General features: G+C 58.5%; 1 protein-coding gene across 1 annotated transcript in view; it reads right to left on the reverse strand.

Moving 5' to 3' along the window:
- The window catches only part of MID2 (midline 2), a 112,926-nt gene extending 95,197 nt beyond the window's left edge, over positions 1–17,729 (reverse strand). The window contains exon 1 of the mRNA XM_075106445.1: positions 17,642–17,729. The gene's annotated coding sequence lies outside the window, so the exon portion shown is untranslated. The remainder of the gene's footprint in view (positions 1–17,641) is intronic.
- Between the last annotated feature and the right edge of the window lie 3,683 nt (positions 17,730–21,412).

Raw genomic sequence — 21,412 nt, forward strand, 5'->3', positions numbered from 1 at the left:
CACAGTTCTTCTCATACCTCTTTAAATATAAGGACAGAGCAGAAGAGGCTGTGCTTCCGTGCAGCAGTTGCTTTTAATGAGAGATTACTTTTTTTCTGGCAGTTCAGCTGCTTCATTGTTAAATTCCTTCAGAAGAGCTGGCTGGAGCCCACCGGGCGCCGGTGATTTGTTGCTCTTTAATTTCTCCGTTTGCACAGTACCTTATTCCCCAGGGGAATTTCATCTTCATCGCTGCCTACATTGTCTTGACTGATGGGATGAAACGGTTTCACTTCATCACAACATCCTCTTTCTCCTGAACTTCTCCCATCAGGCTCTGGTGACAGAGCTTCTGCCCCCAGCTCCGTGCCCGTGCACAGCTGGCAGGGTGCCCCTTAAACACCTCTGCCCTTGCAGCTTGCACAGCTAGTTTCGGTTGGGCTCCCCCCAACCCTAAAGAGGGGATCGTTCCCCATGTATGAACTCTGTACAAGCCTTCGTAACCAGCACGCAGGCACTGCCCTGCCGTCAGCATCACCAGCACAGCACGCCCCGCCAGCCACCGCTCCCCTTCCCTGCTGCGGCAGCTCCCGGGCCGCCCCTCGAGCTGCTCTGCTTTGGGGTGCTGTATTTTCCACACATCCCCCCCCAGTAACACCTCTCCATTTGTCACGCAGCTCCACAAGCCTCCACTGCCCCCCAGGGATCTCTGTAGTTTGTATAGACACAAGAAGCCCTCGCCCTGGCGGGCTCTTCCCAATACTCCCCCAAATACGCTGCCCCCAGCTCAGCATGCCCTGCCGTCCTTCCCTCCCGCCAGCACCGGAGCTGAACATTTCCCATCGTTTTTAAATGGCTAATAATACTTTACAGCTGTGCAGAAATCAATTGATTACGCTATTGGTTCTAGCAATGCCATGAACCCTTCCCATCCGCAGCCACCTCCGATTTGCCTGGTGTGAAACGCAGAGCCACACTCCTGCGGGCTGGAAAATATGATGTGGGAAGGGCTCATGACAATAGGAGGGGTTTTTTGGCCTAGTGTTGGTTAAACCATCAGCTGCTAACGTATTTGTCTAGCCTGATAGGACTGCAGCGTAGGATGAAGCACAAAGGTTGTGCTGTTTTAAGTCAGTCATGGCTGCACAAGAACACAAGCCATCACCAAGCTGCGCTCCTCATCCACCAGTTACCAGGTGCCAGCCTTGCAGCACTTCATTTGGATTTTGTGGAGATCTTGAAAGCACCCTAAGCCCACCAGAGTCCACGACAGCCCTCCGCACACGGAGCCGAAAGCTTTACTGTAAAGGCAAAGTCTTCAGTGCGAGCCCAGCACGACTCACGTTTCGGATGAGCTCACCAGGGAGCAGAAGCAGCTCCAAGGAGCCCGTCTTAGGGTACCCACATAGGGCAAGGATGCTCGGGCCAAAGCCCACGAGGTCTCCACCAGGGAGAAACCTCATTCACCTCCAAGACATCAGAGAGGCAAGCACCAAACAAAGCCTGTCTGGTTTTTGTCCAGTTACTTACCAGTCGAAGGGAAGATTTTACCTCTTTCCCACAAACAGTGCCCGGCTCGGCAGCGTGCACGAGGCACTGAGCTCTGCCCTGCTCGGTGAGGCGACAGCTCCCCGAGCACTCCCACGGGACCTCAGCACAGTGCCTGCCCACCGAAGGCTCCCAGGGGATCCAGCGTTTGGAGTTTACAGGGTGCAAAGCAGATCAGGGAGGGACTTCCTGCAAGTTGCTCACCAGCTCTTGCAGCCAGGCGCACGAGAACCGCACCGTTACGATTTCTCAGCAGCTGGAGCGGTTCAAAGAAGCCTCACGCAGCAACGGTGCACATCCCCCTCGAGGAGCCTTACGGGGCAACTCCCGCAGACGTGGCATGGAAACCCGCCCCTGCCACCTCCTTTGGCGGCCTGGGGGTTGACAGGACACAGAAAGGTGCACGGCATATTTCCAGACCCCTCCGACTCAGCAGGTCCCTGGAGCGTTGCTTTGGATTCCTCCTGAACGCCACGGCTCCCCGGGGGCCCTCTGCGCTCCGGCAACTAGTGAAACCACGGACTGCGGCAGCGAGGCTCACCCTCCTGCAGGCGACAGCCCATCGCAGACCTCTCCACGCACCGTGCTGCGTCCATCCGTCTGTCCCAGCCTCCCCAGCTGTGCATTTCTGCCTGGCACGGCCAAAACCCAGTAGCCCCCGCCAGCAGCTGCCACCGCGGCTCGGGGGCCGATGCCCCGCGGCCAGGGATCACGGCGATGCCGGGCAGCCTCAGCCCGCGATGCCAGAGCCAGGGACAGCTGCAGGCTCCCGGTTCCAAGGGCTGCAGCAGCAGCGGGAGCAGCCCCACCTTCCCAAGACCGGCACAGATGCAAGCGAGCCACTTCCAGCCCAGTCACTGAGCGAAGCAGCTGGGGACTTGGCGCGCCACCAAAGCAGCACATCCACCGCTCCCATGGCCCTGGTGCCAGCAGCCCTGCCGTCCCCCTGCAAATCCTCCTTCCCCTGCCCGCCAAACCCCTCCTCTGTTCCAGGTCTCCCCACCTCCCTCCTCCCTTCACCTCTCCTGCCGTTATTTGCTCTCCTGCCACCCTGGTCTAACGGCTTCAGCTCCGCTGCCCAGCGCAGTCAGCCGCTGTGGTAAGGCACGCGAGTGAAACGCAGCACTCGTGTCAGCGCTGGCAGCTCCCGAAGAGAGACCTGCGCCTGGCTGGCTCCTGCCAGACCACGCATCGCAGCAGCTTTTTGATCCAAGCCTTCCTCCAAGCGCACCCCGCAGCTCTGCGTCCTTCCCCTCTTCCTCATCCGCCGCCTGCAATGCAGCTCCAGCCCAGCAACGTCCCTGCAAGCAGCCAGAGGCCCCTGGCCCTACAAGGACAAGGGGAGGGCACAGCTGCAAATGCAGTGCAGCAGCAGCTGGTGCTTTACAATAACCTTTTGGGCTCAAGAGCACGTCATGGCTTTTATCCCCCAGACGGATGCTGCACGGAGATATCCAGCCCTGCGAGGAGCCGACCGATGTAGCACCATGCCAGGCACTGCCAGGCCCCACAGCCATTAGCTACAGGGTGAGCAGAGCCCCCCACACCACCACCCAGCACCCCAATATCTACGTGCACCAACCATGAAAGCTCAGCTCCTTCACTAAACCAGAAGCAAAGCGAGGCAGTGCAGGCAGCTGCACATGAATCCCCCACGGACCTCGGAGCAGCAGGGTGGCTGAGCAGGCTCGTATTTCGAGGGTGAGCCCCTCGGTGTCTCCGGCGGCTGGAGAAGCAGCAGCATTCACAGCCCCAGCACCGTACCAGGGGATGAACATCCCTTGGGGACTGCGCCCCATGAGCAAGGGTTATCCCCGCTCCAGCGCTTCCTCCTGGGCCACCAAGTCTCAACACCAGACTACAGCGCTGCCCAACCACGGGGGAACAGGGTATAAAGAGGTGCTGAGAAATGACCGCAGCAAAGGCGAGGCTGGGCCCACGGCGAAGCTCACTGCAGGACAGAGCCAGGAGAGCCAGTGTTACTGCAACGCGAGCACGGCACAGCAAGGAGCCGGCCCGTCACCGGTGCTCCCAGCGACCCTTGTGCTGTGCAAACGTCAAGGCTGCTACTGAAGGGGTTTTATTGGGGGACAGAATGAAGACAGATCCTCCGCCAAAGGGGTTCCTCCTGCGCAGCTCGGCCCCATCCCAGCAAAGGCAGAGCCCAAGCGTGCCAGCGCGGTGCTTGACATCCCCCTGCTGCGAGCCCCAACCTGCGCTGCAGAGCGGCACTGGGCAGCCCTGCAGGGGAAGGGAGAAAACTGGAATGGGGCCGTGCAAGCCAGGCACGGCTCCAGGAGGCCTTGCTGGCTGGACCAAGGTTTCCACCAACTTCTCAGCCTGCTAAGGGCTACGGCACGTCCCCAGACAGTGCTCTAAAGAGCACACGTGCTACAGCGCTGCCTCAGCCCCGCGAGCTCACAGAAAAGCAAGCTGCAGATGATGTCGCTCCAGTCTCATTTTGTTGTTCAAGAAAAGGGCTATTCCATCCTCCCCGCAGAGACCCCAACCTCACACGCTGCTAACTGGAGGCTGTGCAAGTTAGCCCAGAGCCAGCCGCCACCACAGAGCCTCGCCGCGCTCCCCAGCCAAGCGCCCACTCCGGCCTCCAAACCCCAAGCCACTAAACACGACGGATGCCACGGAATCGGGAAATTCAAAGGCTATTGTGCTGCTTCGTGCAAGTTTAAATATATCTGCACGGGCTCCTTGGGGTTGCATTCCTGGTGAAGCGGGTAAGATAAACAAGGCTTCCTGCAGGAACTGAAGACAATGGCGGAATAATTAGCGTTAATCCCCAATGCAGAAACAATGCAGGTAGCAGATATTTTGGACTTTCACACCCTCCCCCCCGCCACATTCAGGAAGAGGCGCCCAGATTGGTGTAACTTGGCCCACGGGCCTCAGCTAAAAGACACGGCTACTTACGAGGAGAGGAGCAACACACCGCCAGAGCAGAGGGACCAGCCCGGGGCTTCACGGTTTCAGGCCTTCCCTTGCAAACGGAGGCTGGCACATCAGGCACGTGTTCTGCAGACATGTTTTTCCCAGCATAAACGGCTCCGCGCACCACCAGGCTCAGGCGAGGGTCGTGGGCACCCACATGCCGAGGGTCCCGGCGCAGGTTTGGGGACGGAGCTTGCGCCTGTGCCCCGGACGTGTTCTGCTTCCAGCACAGGCAGCGATGCCGCACGGGACCTGCCACAGGCAAACTCGGAGGAACGCTCCCGTGTTGCTGCAGGGCTCCAGCAAGGAGGGTGCAACGCAGCTGCGGACCCCGCTCCTCTCTCGACAGCCAGGCCGGAGGGTGTTAGAGATACTCTGCTGTTACAGGTACCACCTCTTCATTTCAGAGGGGGACAAACCAACACCTGTTTTCAAATCACAGCAATTTTTTTTAAACCGTTTTCCTACACCGGCCCCTTGGGAGTGCTCTGTACGTGAGCCAGATTGCCCCGTCTCTCTCCCAGCGCTGCAGACTGACAGAGGGACGTCAGCGCTGCCTGGACGTTTTGCCAGAGCATTAAACAGGTCATTTGAAGACTTTCATGACAAAATGCTCCTGCACTCTGAGGTGACTCACAACCATTAGCATCCCTTTGGAGAGAGCTCTCCAGCCCTCAATCACTTCTGCACATAAGCACTTTTACCCTTCATCTCAAAAAAAAAAAAAAAAAAAAAAAAAAAAGAAAGAGCCAGCACGCGCAGCAGCAGCACCAATTCAACTTGCTCAGCTTTCCCCCAGCTGCCTTCCACCTCACACTGATTATTTTGGAATTCTATTTGCTTTGCTGCCACGCTCGGAGCCCTCGGCCCAGGGCTCACAGTAACGTGCTCAGGGAGCCCAGCGGCCAGCCCCTGCCCTAAGCACCCCGATACCGGATCTCCCGAGGCACGGCAGCTGCCACGGCAGCACAGGGCTGCCGACACCTTCGTAGCTCCCTCGGCTTCCAAACCGCTGACCCCCAGTGAGCAAGTGGTGCTGGCTTTGTAGGAGCTGGATGTTTTCAGCTTGTTGCTGTTACTGCCACTGTGTGAAGCCCACCCACCTGCAAGCACTAAGCTCTGCTTTCTGCAGCTCCGGCTCAGCTGGGTTTTATCACCCAGCCTAGAGCACTGGCTTGGGAAGATTTGCACCCCAGACCCAGGCGGGATCTGGCCCAGGCAGCAGAGACAGCTCAGTGTCACAGCTCAGGGGGTCCGTGGGCACGGCCTGACCAGATCAGGCAGCAGCAAGGTGCTTCCAGCCACTTGCATGAACCCCTCGGTGCTGCCCCGAACACCCTGGGCATATTTATCAAGGCGGCATGCTACAAGGCGATACCGCTGTGCAAAGGAGCTCACGCTCGAGGGCGAGGAGGCTCCAGCCATCACCTGCCCCCATGTCCCAGCCTCTGCTCTGGATGCCACCCAACACCCCCAGCGGCGGCCCCTCACGCTGTGTGGCACATCGCAGAGTGCTCCCCCAGCAATACAACACTCCGGGAGCAGCCCTGGGACCGGTCCCCCGCCACCAAAGGAGTTTTCTGATCAAAACCAGGCTATCAGCAGGACACTAGTAAGGCTACACCGCTGCAGGGCACCATCCACCATGCCCCACGGCTCGTGCCAGTATGGGGATTAAACACCAAGCAAGCAAGGCAGGTCCTGAGCGCACACAGCCGGCTTACAAACAAGCATCCAACAGATCAGAGTGAGGCGAAAGGCCAGGGCACAACCCTTGGACCCGCTGCTCCGAAGCCCAGCGCAGGCTGCATCCCGGGGCACACAGAATAATTACAGAATCCCACCCTATTTCCCCGAGGATTACAGCCGCAGCGGGTTGCCTCCGCCGCCCCCATCCCCGACCGGCAGCCCACGCTCCCCAGCCGGCACAGCTCTGCCACGCTGCCTCACCCAGAGCGCTCCTCCCTGTGCCAAGGGGCATCCGAGGTAATTTTGCCAGCGTGTGGTGGCTACGGATCTCCCCGCCATCCCTTTCAGCTCTCCTTAGATGCCATTCACGAGATGAAGCAGGTAACTACAAAGGTAATTTCCTCCTGCCATCCCCGCTCCCTCCCTGCCTGCGGGCTGCCGAGGGGAGGCAGGGGATGACTGTTAGCGACAAGAGGCACAGCACAGACAGTACCTCTATAACACTGAAGTGTTCTTTTAATGATCTGAAAGAAAAAGAAAATGCTCCATATTTCGCATTTGTAATAATCACAGACCCTGCAAGAGGCTCGCTGGAGACAGGGTTTCACGTGCCGAGGAGCCTTCGCCTCCGAGAGCACCCGACTGCCTTGATTCTCTGCAGGAAGCCCGCTGCATCTCCACAGACGGAGGGCAAAGCTCATGGCTGGCGAAGAACAACAAACGCACACAAATCCCAACGATGCTAAAGGGAGCACAGTACTTCCCAGGTCACACAGGGGCCACACAGTGGCCAGAGGCTTAAAGTATTGGCAGGAGTGAGAGAGTTTTAAAAAATATATATATATAATAAATATTTATATAATAAGTAAGTATAATAAATATATTTTTTACATATAAATATATAAAAAAATCAATTCAGCCTGGCATGCCTAGACCACGGTCTTTCTCAGCCAGGGCTGGAGCATTGAGCAGCTTTTCAGGCAGTGGCGAGGAGCCCAAGCCCCCTCTCATCTCCATACGCAACCAGGACACTGGGGCCAGTGGGGGAGCCGGCTCCTCTCCCACGGCAGCCCCAGCAAGGCAGAGGGCATCACCCCGCTGCGCTCTGACACCTCAGCCCTGGGGCATCTCGATCGGGGATGCACGTCACCCTGCCACCAGTGACCCCTGCAGACCAGCCCAAACCACCTCCTGACAAGCAGGGCGATAACGCTGCTTGATGGTTATTCATGAGATGAAGCGCTGCCGAAGGACTTCAGGAATCAGATGAAAAAAGGCCGAAATATTTCCTGCCAGAAAAATGTGAAGGTGTCACACGTGGAGACAGGGGTCCAGGAAGGCAACAGCAGCCAGCACCCAAAAAAGCATCCTCTGATGACAAGCAGAAGCCAGGCTCCCTCCTCTCAAAGCACAGCGAAGTCAAAGACCAGCGCATGATTCTTCCCAGACATTTTCGCCCTACGCGCAGGCTCTCGCAGCTGGCACGCCGGCAGCCCCAACAGAGCCTGGGCAGGCGCCCGCGATACCAGAAGCAGAAGCCACAGCATCCCTGCGCTTCGCTCGGGTGGCATCAGTGCCCGGGAGCAAGCCAGCAAGGGCATGCCGGAAGATTTAGCAACCTCCTCCTTAGCGGCAGAGCTTGGCACCCCGGCTTTGCGTATCACACCCCCCGTGCGAACGCGCAGAGACCTGCTGCCCCCCTGCAGACCCAGTGCCGGCACGCTCTGCCCATGGGCAGGGGCAGGGCAAGGGGCGAGCACAGGGGTCATGCCCCGGCCGGGGGTGGGAGAGAGGGAACGGCAGAGCAGGAAGCGTACAGGGGGCACGGTGCAGGACGCAGCCCGGGCGTGGCAGGAGCTGTCGGGAGGCCCTCATGTCGGGAGGGCAGCGGGGGCTTGGAAGGAGGAAGGATGGGGAAACCCAGCCTCGGAGCCACCAGCAACGGGGAGAGCAACTGCAATGGGCTTGAAAAGAGATAAGGGAGAGCAAGGACATGGTGGCTGGGGAAACGGGAGCAGAGGTGCCAGGAGAGAAGGGAAGACACAAGAAGAGCTGAAATAAGCCTGTGCTGCAAGCAATAAACAGGAGAGAGCATCTCTAGCAGAGCTTGAGGAAGAAATCCTCCTGGTCCAACCACAAAATGGCTGCAGAGCCTTTATCCGAGGCAGCTGTGGGTGCCAGGGAAGAGGAGCAACAGAGGGCAGGGAGATGGGATGGAGCAGCATAGAACCGGCACAGCAGGTGGATGCTTCAGGAATTGGAGGGAATGACGGCTATTTCGAGGGAGAACAGGGAAGCCAGGAAGCATCAGGTCTGGATTCAGGGCCTGGGAAGAAAAATCCCAGAGAGGATAAAGAGGAGCCTGGCCCTTGGAGAGGCCAGCCCTCGTTGATGAGGAAACAGGAGATTTCCTGGGCGGAAAGCAAGGCTGGGAGGCAAAGCACAGAAAAGCAGGGGCTCAGGAGAACCTCAGGCATGATGGAGGGCCCTGCAGAGATCCCAGAGGACATCTCCCACCCACCAGCCATGGAAGCAAGATGATTATGGCCAGGATTGCCCATCACAGAAAAGGCCCCGAGTCGTGGAGCTCGGCACCTACCACCCTCCTACAAGACAAAGCCCAGACTGTTCCTCCTTCCTACAGGCACACAAACCCTTCCAGCACCACAGAGCAAGAGACGGAGCCACCCGCAGCCAGAGAAAACCTCCAAGGAAGAAAAAATAAAAATCAGAGCACATTTCTGGGAGAGGAAAAAAGCAACACAGGCAGACAGAGGCATCGGCGGAGAGAGACCAGGCCAGGTCCCAGCATGCCACAAATATACCGTGATGCAAAGCGCAAGCCAGAAGAAATCAGGGCAAACTTGCTAAACAAACGCAATTGAGTTTGGCTCGCTCTGCTGCAGCTCAGGGCCGTGCTGAGTTCCCGAGCCGGCCGGGACCCCTGCTCTGTGCTCCAGCCCCTGTACAAACTGTTCAGCTCGGGGGGGGGCAGGCTGCTTGCAGCGATGAGAAGACAATGTGAGCACTAAAGCAAAGTGATCAACAGAGAAGACCTTGGCAACACAAGCGCTGCCTAAGCGAGCCTGCCGTGTTTACAGACAGGGTTCAGGAGACAGCCAACGTGCGTGCAGGCTGCTCCCGGGACGTGCTGCCGGAGGAGCTCCAGCAGCTCCCGAGCACCAGCTTTAAGAACATAGATACATTAACATCAACAAAATGCCTTTATATGGCCTGAGCCAATATATCCCTGCACCAATTCAGAGTTTTTGCATTTATTCTGCAGCTGGTGCATCCCCCCATCCAACAGAGAGAGGAAGAACTGGGAAAAGGCAGCATGGACCCTCTGCCCAGCTTTCGGCATAACCCACAGGCGACCCTCGGCAGGGCTGGGCAGCCGTGCTGGGCTTTGCACAAGCTGCAGCTCCACAGCTGGAGGCAGAGACGCCACTGCTGGCACGTCCTGTGCCCCAGGGACACCCACACCACCAACCCTGTGGGCACTTCGGGGTCTCCCTGGGTGCGCGACAGGGGCACCACATCATCGCAGCCAGCAGAAGGCTTCTTCCCAGGTGGCAGAAACCCCTAGGGGGCCCCGAGAGCAGTCTCAAGCCCAAAAGACCCCTCGAACGGCCTGATCACACACATAACAGAGGCCACCGCATTTTGCCCCCAGCTCGGGTTTGCCTGGCACTTCCCCCATTGCCCGCATGCCTTTGGACCCCAGCAAAGCACATCTCTGGAGCATCACCGCCTCCCTTTTTTCCAGCAATTTGTCACGTACACTATTGAAAATCCATGCCTTGCTTCTCATCTGAATTGCCCAGCTATGCTGGGGGAGCTGAGCAGGCAGCAGAGCTAGGCAGACCATGTAGAACCACTCCTCTAGACACGACCACTACCCTTACAGGCACCGGGCTATAAGATTAAAATAGTTCCTAAATGCAGGATGCTTTCCTTGCTCAGCTTGACCATAACTGCCTGGAAGATTTTCTCTCCTCTGGCCTAAGGGCAGGCTGCAAAGCAAGAACGTCCCATGTCCGCCCAGCACATCATCCATAGGGCCACCCATGCCCCCCAGGGCCCCTTCTCTCAGCATTCGTTTGCTATTTCCTTCAGTCTCTTCCCTCCCCAGCCATAAACCCGGCTGTTTGGGTGACCTCTGGACGTGGGGCATCACCTCGACTTTCCTCTCTGTATTTCAACAATTGTTCTTCCAACTACATTGCTTACAAACAGCCCCACGCTCGCACATGCTGGGCTCGCCGGGACAGCTCGTCCCCTCCTTCCTCCCTGGAGGAGGTAGCTTCCAGCAATGCTGTCCCTAAAATGGAGGGTAATCGACTGTCCCTCCTTCCCTGGGAGCACACCCACCAGCAGCTTGCTCCCCCTGTGGTGCACATCCCTTCCAGACTGCAGTCCCCCATGTTAAGGTCCCTTTTAACAGCTTGGCAACTGGCCCTTCCCTTCATGTCTGGGCTCTATTTGGTCCGAGCAAATCACTCCAGGGAGAGACACCCCCTCTAGTAACAACCACACCAACTAACAGGCTGATGTAGGTCACTTGCCACTCAATCCTACTCTCAGACTCTCAGGTGAGAAACCAGGTAAGTCACAGACACACTGAGGTCTGCAGGGACCTCTGGGGACGGAGACCAACCCCTGCTCACGTGGGGTCACCTGGAGCAGGCTGCCCAGGACCGCAGCCCACTGGGTTTTGAGTATCTCCACGGATGGAGACTCCACAGCCTCTACGGGCAGCCGGTGCCAGCACTTGACCAATATTACAGTAAAAAAAAAAATAGTGTTTTCTTGCATGAGGTTTCAGCTGAATACAAGTAAGAAGAGGTGTGGACACCTCCTCCAAAGCCACAGTACCAGGGCAGCGATCACCCAGCGGGTACTGGCTTAAGGGCAGGTCTAGCCAGGATAAACCCCCTTGTGCAGGCCTTCTGAAGCCTGGATCCACATCTGCTTCCTTGCACAGGCAGCAGGTCCAGCTCCGGGGCTTTGGAGCACTTATGGGAGGGATGCCACGCTCCCGCACCTGTCCTTTCCCCCCTGCACGGGGTGCAGACCCTTGCCACCCTCAAAAGCCCACTCCCCCGCTCCCAAAGCGCCTGCTGACAGCCACTGCTGGAGAGAAGCTGCTGAGTAAGACGGGCAGACAGCAGGTCCCACAGGCACGCCAGAGCCCCAGACATCCTGCCTGGGCAAAGCAAAGCCAGGGGAGGTGCAGCATCTCAGCAGCACGACCACAAGCACAGCAGCCACCAGTGCCACCATCACCCAGTGCCACAGTGGGGCTTCACAAGGGTGCTCAGCATCAGCACCTGGCAGCGGGTGCCGCAGGCAGCAGCCCGAGCCAGCACAACATCCAGCAAAAAGCCCAGTCTGCACCTTACCTAAGCGTTAAGCCAGGTCGCTCTGCAGCTCAAAGCATCCCCTCCAAATTCCTCCCTCCCAGGACACCCCGCTGGGGCAGCGTACCGGAGCGGCTGCTCACACCAGCGTGCTCAGACTCCAGAGCTGCGCTCTGTGGGGCTGCACGGCCGCCCCAGCCCACCCTTGCTTCAGGTACTTGAGCGTAATTAGATGGCCTTACCCTGCCTAATTTCAATCAGCCCACTTAAACAACCAGATTTAGTGGGGGTTCTTCTGACGACTGTCCATGAAATACATTTAATTCACTCTGTGCCTCTGAAAAAGCAAAAGCTAATTTATTCCGCGTCATCTCTGACTTGCTGCCAAAGGATGCTGCACGGCTGCATTTCAGAGGGGTGTGCCTGTACGCATCCTCTCTTTACTCCCGTACAGATCTTCAGCCAGCTTACATTTATTACGCCGTACTTGAATCCTACTTCAGGAAGGGCTCTGCCTGCTGTCTGAAGTTAATTTTTTCCCCTTCGGTTAAGCAACTCAAAATTGGGTTTGCGTATTAAGATGAAATTTAATTTCTAGGCCATTACCCCACTGTGGTCTAGCTCCTGTGTCTGCAAAATGAGGAATAAACAAACAGACCTAGCAATTCATGTCCCTCTTAGACGTGAATTCCAGTTATAAACAATAGTAATAATATTCTGCAGCGGCACAGAGCCCCTTTCATTTCAGGATCTCCAGCCACGCCACGGAAAGCAGGCAAAGCCTTGTGACTCCTGGCATATGCCAAGTCACTCGTGCAGCGCTGGCACACAGACCTTCTAAATCTTTTCTTGCATGGCCTGCAAAAAGCACTCTAGGATTTGCCCTCAGTTTCTCACTGACGTAGCAGGTTTCCCATTATTTCTCATGCTAGCTCTTCTCAAGCTCCTGGGGTTCCTTTTCCCCCTCAAGTAGAGTCTAGATAGGGAGATATATAAAATACACAGTTTTAAGACCTGAGAGCTTGCAGGATCCAACTCTGCACAGCTGTTTAAAAAAAACAAACCACAACAACAACAAAACAAAACAAAAACCACACACAACCGCCCCCATTTCTATTTAGCCTCTCTACTCTTAAATTCTGAGAGCAAAAAAAAATCTGGCATCTCTTTTAATCCGCACGGGTGAGAGCAAGTGTCCCCGCTCATCCACAGGGCACTCTGGCTGAAGATCGCATCCGAACCAGATCCCATCCGCATCCTCTTCCTTTTGAAGTGTGGAAATCCCACGGGAAATGCCCAAAAGGAAACAAAACCAGCTGCCAATACCCAGCTGGGGAAGAGCAGGCGTCCACATATCAGGCCAGGTTGCTTGCAGCAGGCTACCGAGCACACTCCTCCGCTTGGACACATCCCAGCCAGCACAGATTTAAATAATAAACACGGTTTTCATCGGGAAACACCCTCTGAATCCCACAAGCGATTTCCACTTCAATTTAAAAGACTCCCCTGGTTCAGCGCAGCCCAAAACGTGCCCGGACCATCCCAGGGCAGCCCGGGCCGAGTCAGGGAATGGCCTTGGAGCCGCAGAGCATGCCAGGCTCTCCCCAGGCACCTGGGTGATGGGGGGAAGCGATGGCACTGGTGACAGTGCAGCATCCCCTTCCCGGTCCTGCACCCTTGCAGCGGCCGCAGTGGAACACAGGGTGACATTCAGGACAGCCCGCGCCCCCCACGAACAGCCCCATGCAGGAGGGGACATCGCGGCGCGGAGGGGAAGGGCAACGCTGCTGGGGGGCACGACGTGAGAGGGATGACAGCTTGAGCCTGGCTGCGAGGGAGACCCCAAAGGCAGAGAGGAGCAGGGGAGAGGGGCGGCAGAGGGATGCCCCCTGCCCTTCGGCGCCTGGAGGCGCATCAGGTTTGTTTGCTCAGGAGGGGAGGAAGCCAAGCCCAGCTGGTGACGTGGGGACAGGCGAGCTGCACGAAGGCAGGCCAGCGCCACGGAGCTGAAAGGGGCACAGAGAGAAGACAAAAAGAGGTCTGAACTCACAGGCATGCACACCTGAGCCCCCACCCAGAGACCCCAGGCCCAGTCAGGGGCACCCCAGCCCCACGGGACAGGCTGTTACCCAGCTCAGAGCAAAGGGGCACAGCACAGCCAGGCTGTGCCAGGCAAAGAGCTTCAACCCAGCAGGCGACGAGCATCCGGGCACGCCAAGCTTCCCATCACCAAGCCCCGTCCTCGCACCAGGGTGCTCCCCAGGGGCAGCACCCCCCTGCTCTCCTCGCTGCGCTGGTGGGCATTGCCACGGTGGGGGGGGCTGCCTTCCGCCCCCCCAGCAGCAAGTTGGGAGCCCCAGCTGAGCACAGGCACGCATGTCCCCGTCCGAGGCACAGGACCCTCCTGGAGCCCAGCCTGGCACTGCCCGCAGCGGGCAGGGCGAGGGCAGCCCACGCAGGGACGGAGCAGAGGCAATGACGGAGCCCGGCACTGCCAGCGAGTACAATAAGCTATTTCCTGAGAAAGGCCAGCGTGTCCAGAGGCACAAAAGGAACCATTCTGCCGCCAGCCGTGCTCCCCAGCCTGCTCAGGGCCAGGATGAGGAGCTGGGGGGAGGGCAGATGCCGAAGCCACTAAGCAGTGCACATCTCACTGATGCTGGCAGAGCCCTGCTGCCTCCACCCCGCAAAGCCAGGGCTACAGCGTGCCCAGCTCTTCCCCCCATGTCACCCCCAGCTCTGGCCCCCATGTCACCCCCAAGGACAGCACAAGCAGACGAGAGGCAGGTCCTGGGCCACTGGAAAAAAGAGCTGCTTCTGCGATGTTTTCTAGCAGCCACATGCAAGAAAACAGGAAGGCAGCCGAGGATCCGAGGGGTGAGAGGCTGCCTCCCCACGCCGCTGGGGCTGCCAGAGCCCTGCCGCCAGCCTGGCCGCGCCGCCCTCACACGGCACAAGGCAGCTTTCAGAGCACACAGACACCCCATTCTCCCCCACCACTGACCTCCCTGCCCTGGCATTTTCGGGACCCCAGGCTTCGCACCATCAAGTGATCGCGCGGGAAGAGGTGGCCAAGGGAGGCCAGTCATCGGCTTCCCCGCCGCGTCCTCTTGTTAATCAGAGAGGCTGACAGAGTTGCTCATTTGCAAAGATGACAGTAAAGCCAGGCACTCATTAAGCTGCAACATGCACTCGTTTTCTAGGGCAAGAACATAAAAGAGAAGCAAAAGCAGCAGCGCAGGTTCAAGCCTCGGTGAGGAGACCAGTGCCTGACCCCGAACCTCCCCAAGTCTGTCGCTTCCAAGGAGGATGCTAAGGGGAGCATGGCCTGCAGCCACAGACCCTCCTGAAATACGCTGCTAGCTCGCCCCGAAGAGCAGAGCACCAGCCTAACAGAGATTTCAACTGAGCGAAGGTGGGTATATTATGGGAAGCAGTCACTGCCTCCAGAGGTACAAAGCAATCACACTGCTTATTAGCTTCATTTGAAGAACCTGCTGTACGGCCTGCAGAGAAAGCTCCAGTTCCAGCGTCTCCAATGGGACAGCCAAGAGCCACAGCCTCTCCAGCAACCAGCCTCCAAGGTGTGATGACTCCCAGGAGTGAGGAGCTCACCCCAAGATAACAGACTCAACCCCCCACCTTCTACTTCAGGCAGTCCAGTGGCCCCAACCACCGAGAGCACAGAAACCCCCTCAGAGCCGTAGTCCAGGGGATCCAGGATGAAAAAAACCAAGTGCAGGTTTGGAAACGTGTCTCCCCATCCCCTAGAGGAGACGATCAAGAGACAAGACAATCCTGATTTTAAAAATGAGTCATTTATCAATCTCACATGGCATCAAGGGCGATCCCACCCTGCTTACAAACATGTATATATATGCAACGACATACAAACTGCTAGCACATCGTCCCCCCCAGGCTGCGGCTGTGCCAGCGAGGCCACTGGAGCGCAGCCCGCCTGCAAGCACTCTTTTCGAGGGAGGGAATTTATCACCCACTGTAGCTTAATTTCTTTTTCTAAAGCAACGTTTACAAAACAGGCAGTGCAACTCTCAGGACCCTGGCTGTACGCACGCACTACTTTCACCCGATGCCGCAGAAGGCTCCGCAGGGCACAGACCTGTCTCTAATTGCTTGTGAAGCAGCCGGCACACCCAGGGCTCTGTAGCAATAACACCACCTGCCTGAATTGATGCAACTGCTTCTGTCGCCGACGTTCATTCTTCCTCCCGTATTTCTATCCCACTTGCTGTCTTTTCCCAGGCGGGTCCTCAAGGAATACCCTCTTGGGTGCACAAGCATTCCGACACTGCTGCCCAGGGCAAGGAGACCACCACAACCAGCCTCCCTTCCTCCCATTTTGTGGCTAGTTTTTATTACCCCTTCAACAAGGGTAAGAGCCAAGTGAGGAGTTTCGAGCGTGCTCCTAGCAGGCGAAACGCAGCAGCTACAAGCACAGCACAGAGCCCACGGCACCTGCAGAGGCCGGAGGACTCTGCCCGCAGCCTGCCGCCCAGCCCTCTGCCAGCAGCTCTGCCACGGCCCCGCTCCAGCACAAACCGAGCCGGGCTGCACGCCACCGCCTCGCCGGGGCTGGGGAAGATAAGGAAGGAAGGGCACTGCCGACCTTATTGTAAGGGTCAAGGAGCAGCTGAAGCCCCCGCTCGACCCCGCGCCTGCAGGGCGGCGGGTTGGCGGCGCTTCCTGGCTTTGCCGGCCACTGCCCGGCGGTGAGCTGGCCTCTGAGCCGTGCCCCCCGGGAGCCAGCAATGCCCCAGCACGACGCGCAGCGCGCCGGCAGGCACCGGCTGCCAGCTTCGGTCCGGCTGCAGCAGCTCCTCGAGCAGAGCCGGTCTCCTTGAAGCCGCCTTCCAACAACAAAGGCTTGGTCGAGGTTTCAGGGCTCGCTCGAGAGCGCGAGGAGGCCTGGGCGAAAGCCAGGCAGGGCAGGCAGAGCCGGAGCCATTAACACCCGGCATGTCAAGACTTGAGGAAATTATGGAGCAACAAGAGCCATTTGCCCTCTCCAGAAACTCCACAACCCGTTCAGCAGAGCAGCGCTTTGCCGCCCAAGCTACGTTACAACCATCTTCAGCTGTGCACATTAGAGCAATAAAATATGCGGTTGATATGTTTTTGGAGGCAAGACACATAAATAAAGCGTGAGGACAAGGAAATTCAGCTCTCGTGTGTCACTCAGGCACATTTTCTAACAGCTCAACAGATTTTCAGCGCGAGCAAAACATGCTCCGCTTCAAGACTAGCAATAATATCTGTAAGAACACAGGCAATAAAACACCAGAGCGATATCCCAAGAAATGCCGCCCAGCCCCTCGGTGCAACGAGGGGGGCTGCGTTAGCGGAGATATTACACATGCCCATCTCCTCCCTCCCGCTCTCCAAGAAGCCTGCATGACTCCCGAAGACGCCAGCCTCGGGAGAGCCCGTTACCTTTTAACTTCCATTTAACTAAACTTTATCCCGGCTAAAGCCGTGCCACGCTGCTGGGAAGGGAGCCGGGCGCAGTCGTGGGGCAGCGGCTCCACGCCGAGCTCCGTGCCGGCACCAGCGGGAGCCTGGCACCGAGAAACGCGGGGATTTCACGTGGGATGACCGGCCTCAGGGGCAGGAGGGCTGCGACACGCTGTACCTGGGCAAACCGGGGGGCGGGGGGGTGCGGGGCCCTCGGAGCAGCGGGCGGGAGAGCTGCCACGGCGCGGGCAGGCGGCCCCGGACCCCGCTCCCGCCGGCCGGGCGATGCGCCGCTGCTCCCGGCGGGACGGCTCCCGGCAAGCGGCGAGGGCCGGGAGGGGCGCGGGAGGCCCGGTACCCCCGGGGCGGGGGGGGGGGGGTGTGTGAAGGGGTCGGGGCCCCCGCTGTCCCCACCGAGCGGCGGAAGGTGCCGGGGCGGCTTCGCGAACGCGCTTCGCAGCCGGGAGACCCGAGGGGAGGGGGGGGCCGCCACCGGGCAGCGGCTCCGGGAAGGGCAGGAGCCCCCCCTACTTGCTGCAAACGCCGGGAAGGGCCGCGCCGGGGCCCCGCCGCCGCCGCCGGGCCCGGTACCCCCCTCCCGCGCCGCCCGGGGCCCGCCCCGCTCCCCCGGGGCCGCCACCTACCAGCGGGCTGCGGCAGCCTCCCCGCCGCTGCCCGGGCATCTTGGAGGCGCGGCGGCGGCGGCGGCGGCGCGGGGGGACGGCGGGAGGGAGGCGGCGGGAGGGAGGCGGTGGCGGCGGCGGCGCGCGGGGCGGGGGGGGGCGGCGCCGCGCTCGCTCCCGCCCCCCCGGCACCCGCCCCTCCCCGCCGCAGGTGAGGGCCCCAACGCCCCCCCCCCCCCGCATCCCCCCGCATCCCCCCGCCGCCCCCCCGACTCCCCCGGCACCCGCCCCTCCCCGCCGCAGGTGAGCGCCCCAACGTCGACCCCCCCCCCGGCATCCCCCCGGCATCCCCCCGGCCCCCCTCAGCATCCCCCCGTTCCCCCCCGCATCCCCCCGCCGGCCCCCGGGGTCCCACGCACGCCGGACCCCTCGGGCGCCTGTTTGTTGGCGCTCCAGCACGGTGCGGGGTCACGGTGCGGGGAGGGGGTGGTCAGGTTTGGTGCCCCGCAGGGAACCAGGCGCGGCTGCAGGGCGGGCCGGGGGAGCGCTCCTAGGCCCGGCTCAGCAAGGCGGGGATGGCTGGGCCCTCCCCCGCGGCAGAAGCGCTGCCCGGCCCGGTGCCGCTGGGACACGGACACAGGTACCCACGGCAGTGACAGCAAAGGGAAGCAAGGGAGGGGAACCCAGAGCGTAATTTATTCCCTGGGAACACGGATACGTGCCGTACAGGTTATTTATATTTGAAGACTGCCCAGAGTGTTAAATGAGCCGTCTCTTTAAAATAAACACGAGGGAAAACACATCCAGGCTCCTGCTGCTCCTTACGGTGAGCTCGGGAGAGAGTTCTGCAGATGCAGGAGGAGGCTTTTGGTGTGCAGGGACCTGCAGCTGTTTTGTTTTCCGCCCTGAACCCGCTGCGATGCCATCGTCGCTGCACACGCACACGGATGCGCTGTATTTCTGCAGTCGGACGAGGAGCACATGGTAGCTGTCACGCTGTGACTTTCCGGTGGAACAAGACAACCATACTCCACCAAGCAGCGGAGGTCAACACCACGACCGCGGCCAGCCTTGTTCTCACCTAGTTCACCGTGCAGAGGAATTACAAATCCATTTCCCTGGGAGGATCTGACAGGGGGGTAGTTAATATGCGCCATTTATTTTGCATTAAATCCATTCTCTGCTTTTCCGGCAGCAAAAATTCAGCCTGCGCAGCTGCAGCCAAGTCACGTAATCCATGGCTGTGCTGGGACCGGTCCTTGTCGTTTGCATCTGTGCAGACCAAGTGAGAAGAGAACAAACAGGCAAATCAGAGCCTGATAGGGCCCGATCCTCCTCCGGTTCAACAGGCAGGAAATTAAAGCCACTTTTCCGAATTCAGCGCTGCTGGCAGGCCACAGCAGGTAGCCAGGGTCGGATTTAGGCTGCTCAGCGCACCCTGCGCTGGTGGCTGCGGCGGAGCAGCGAGGATAATAGCACAGATGTGCAGCCCTGAGATAAGGCACATCAGGCTGCGGGAGAAATAAGGCCGCTAACAACTACCAGATGGCTGGAGATCACAGCAAAGCACCACTACCGAGGACTCGTGGTAGCAGCCTGGCTGCACCAGGCTCTGTGCAGTGACCGGGACTGCCACGGGGCAGCTACCGTCAGAGGCTGGCAGCTCAGCTCCGAGCCGAGCTCAGAGACTCTCAGGCTTCCTCCCTCAGCACACCAGGGAGAAATAAAACCCGTACAGCAGGCGTCGTGCAGGGGTGGCCGCTGCATAGCGTCACGATGTCAGCTCCCAGCTCTGGCGGCAGCCTCACCGCAGAGGGAGAGCAAGCTGGCAGGGCTGGGGAGTGGTGGGCTGGGGTAGCTGCTGGGGTGACACGGCGGAGATCAGCCTCAGTGGCGTCCTCTGCCCTCGGGAGCCAGCTGCTGCGGGTGCTCAGGCTCACAAGCCGAGGAGCAGCGATGGGTGCATGCAGCTGTGGCTCCATCTGCAGAACAGATGCAATGGTGGGGCCCAGGTGGGCCACGACCCACCGGACCGCAGCTCAGCGACAGAAGTATTTCTGGTTTTTTAAGTCCCCCAAACAGTTTTCCTAAGAGATCACCAGCAGATGACTGCCCCACTCACGGCTTGATGAGCGCTGAGGTTAGTTTGGGCTCTGCATTAAAAGCTGGAGGTGGCAGAAGTGACCTTGGGCAAATATTTACAATTACAGCGGTGTTGTGTACGTGCGTGTGTTCAAAACACAGAAGGGGTCAGGTTCAAATGGCACTTTAATTGAGCAAGCAGGGCAGCAGGAGGGTAGAGCTCTTTATGCTAATGTCCTAACCACTACGGAGTGAGTCACTTCATTAGGGGCGGGGAGATCGTCTCCATCTGCCCACAAAGTCATTTTGGAGTGGCAAATGCTCAACAGCCCTTCCAGGAGGACCTGGGCATTTTGAACAGGGACTGTCATGATCTTCGTAACGTGCAGCTGTGAGCATGTTGCTGGGACTCAGGGAATCACGATTATCCTGCCCAAGGCTGGTATGCATTAGCATCCGCGTTTCACAAATGGGGAATGGAGACACTCGAGTTGTACCGCGTGCCTGGGATGCCTACTGGATAAATAACACAAGGTTATAAAGCAGGATTCCCCCTCGAAAATTTGTTCTTACAGTGGAAATCATAGGGGAGGGGAAAAAAATCCTCTTAACTTCTGAATCCCTCTTCCCGGTTCTTCCGAGGAGCCGGCAGGCAGCTGTAGAGATGAGCAGGGATGGATGATTTCCCTGAGAAGAATCTCTTCTCGTTTTCTTTTTATATTTTGATGACTTCATTCTTCTAGCTTTCATTAGCACCTCCTTTATCTCCAGTTCTTCCCCAAAGGCATTCCCTTCTTCCTCCTCGCTGCTGCACAGGGAGCAGCAGCTGCCGGTTCACAGATGGGAAGTGGATGCTTTGCACCACCTCATGTTGAGGCCTGGAATTTCAGAGCCTGATCCGAACTCCAGCTCTCTCCCAGGATGAATAAACCAGAGACCTCACCTGCCCCAAAACAAGCTCTTCTGGCTTAACATCCACTTGCCCAACGCCTCTTTGTCTCGCAAGGAATCAGTCCCAGTGTCGTGCACCTTCTTAAGGCTCCATTGTTCAACACCCTCCTGCAGAAGCACCAGCAGCAGGGCTGAGCCGCCCCCGCAGGCTGTGAGGGCTGATTTGCAGCACGGAAAAACTGTTCTCTCAAGTGCATGGTGCATCTCTTTGCACACAAACCAGCCCCCAATGCTTTCTCAGTCCAGCCCAGCTCTGGAAGGAGGGTCAGAGGGGCAGGAATTTGCACCACCTTGTTTGTGAGTGATCCCGTCCTTCTGCCTCCCCTGGGACCCCTGGAAGGGAAATTCCCACTTGGGTGAGGAGTCGGTCCTTGCCTATCAAGCCCTATCTAGCCAGGTTTCAAGCCATAATATGAACATCTCCACATTTCAGCTGTTTGTTCGCATTCCCCTTACACCAGAGTTCAGCCGTCCCAGTTAGTTGCAGGTGAAGTGGGTTTGCTCAAGGCGAACACAAGCATTAGCAATTCCAACCCTTACCTATGAGGAGCTCTCTCTGGGGAGAGCCTTTCTCTCCCTCCTCCAGAGGAAGACAAGATCTCCAGGAGGAAGGTGAGGCACTGCAGGGGAAAGCCCAGACCTTTCCCACAGCAAGAGAGCCGGAGCAGTCCCCAGTTTTGCTTCTGTGCTGCTGGGGACCAGCTGTGGGATGGGATGAGGCGCTGAGATAAGGCACACATTACCTGGAGCTAGCACTGG

Source organism: Phalacrocorax aristotelis, chromosome 11 (genome assembly GCF_949628215.1).
Source record: "Phalacrocorax aristotelis chromosome 11, bGulAri2.1, whole genome shotgun sequence".
NCBI lineage: Eukaryota > Metazoa > Chordata > Aves > Suliformes > Phalacrocoracidae > Phalacrocorax > Phalacrocorax aristotelis.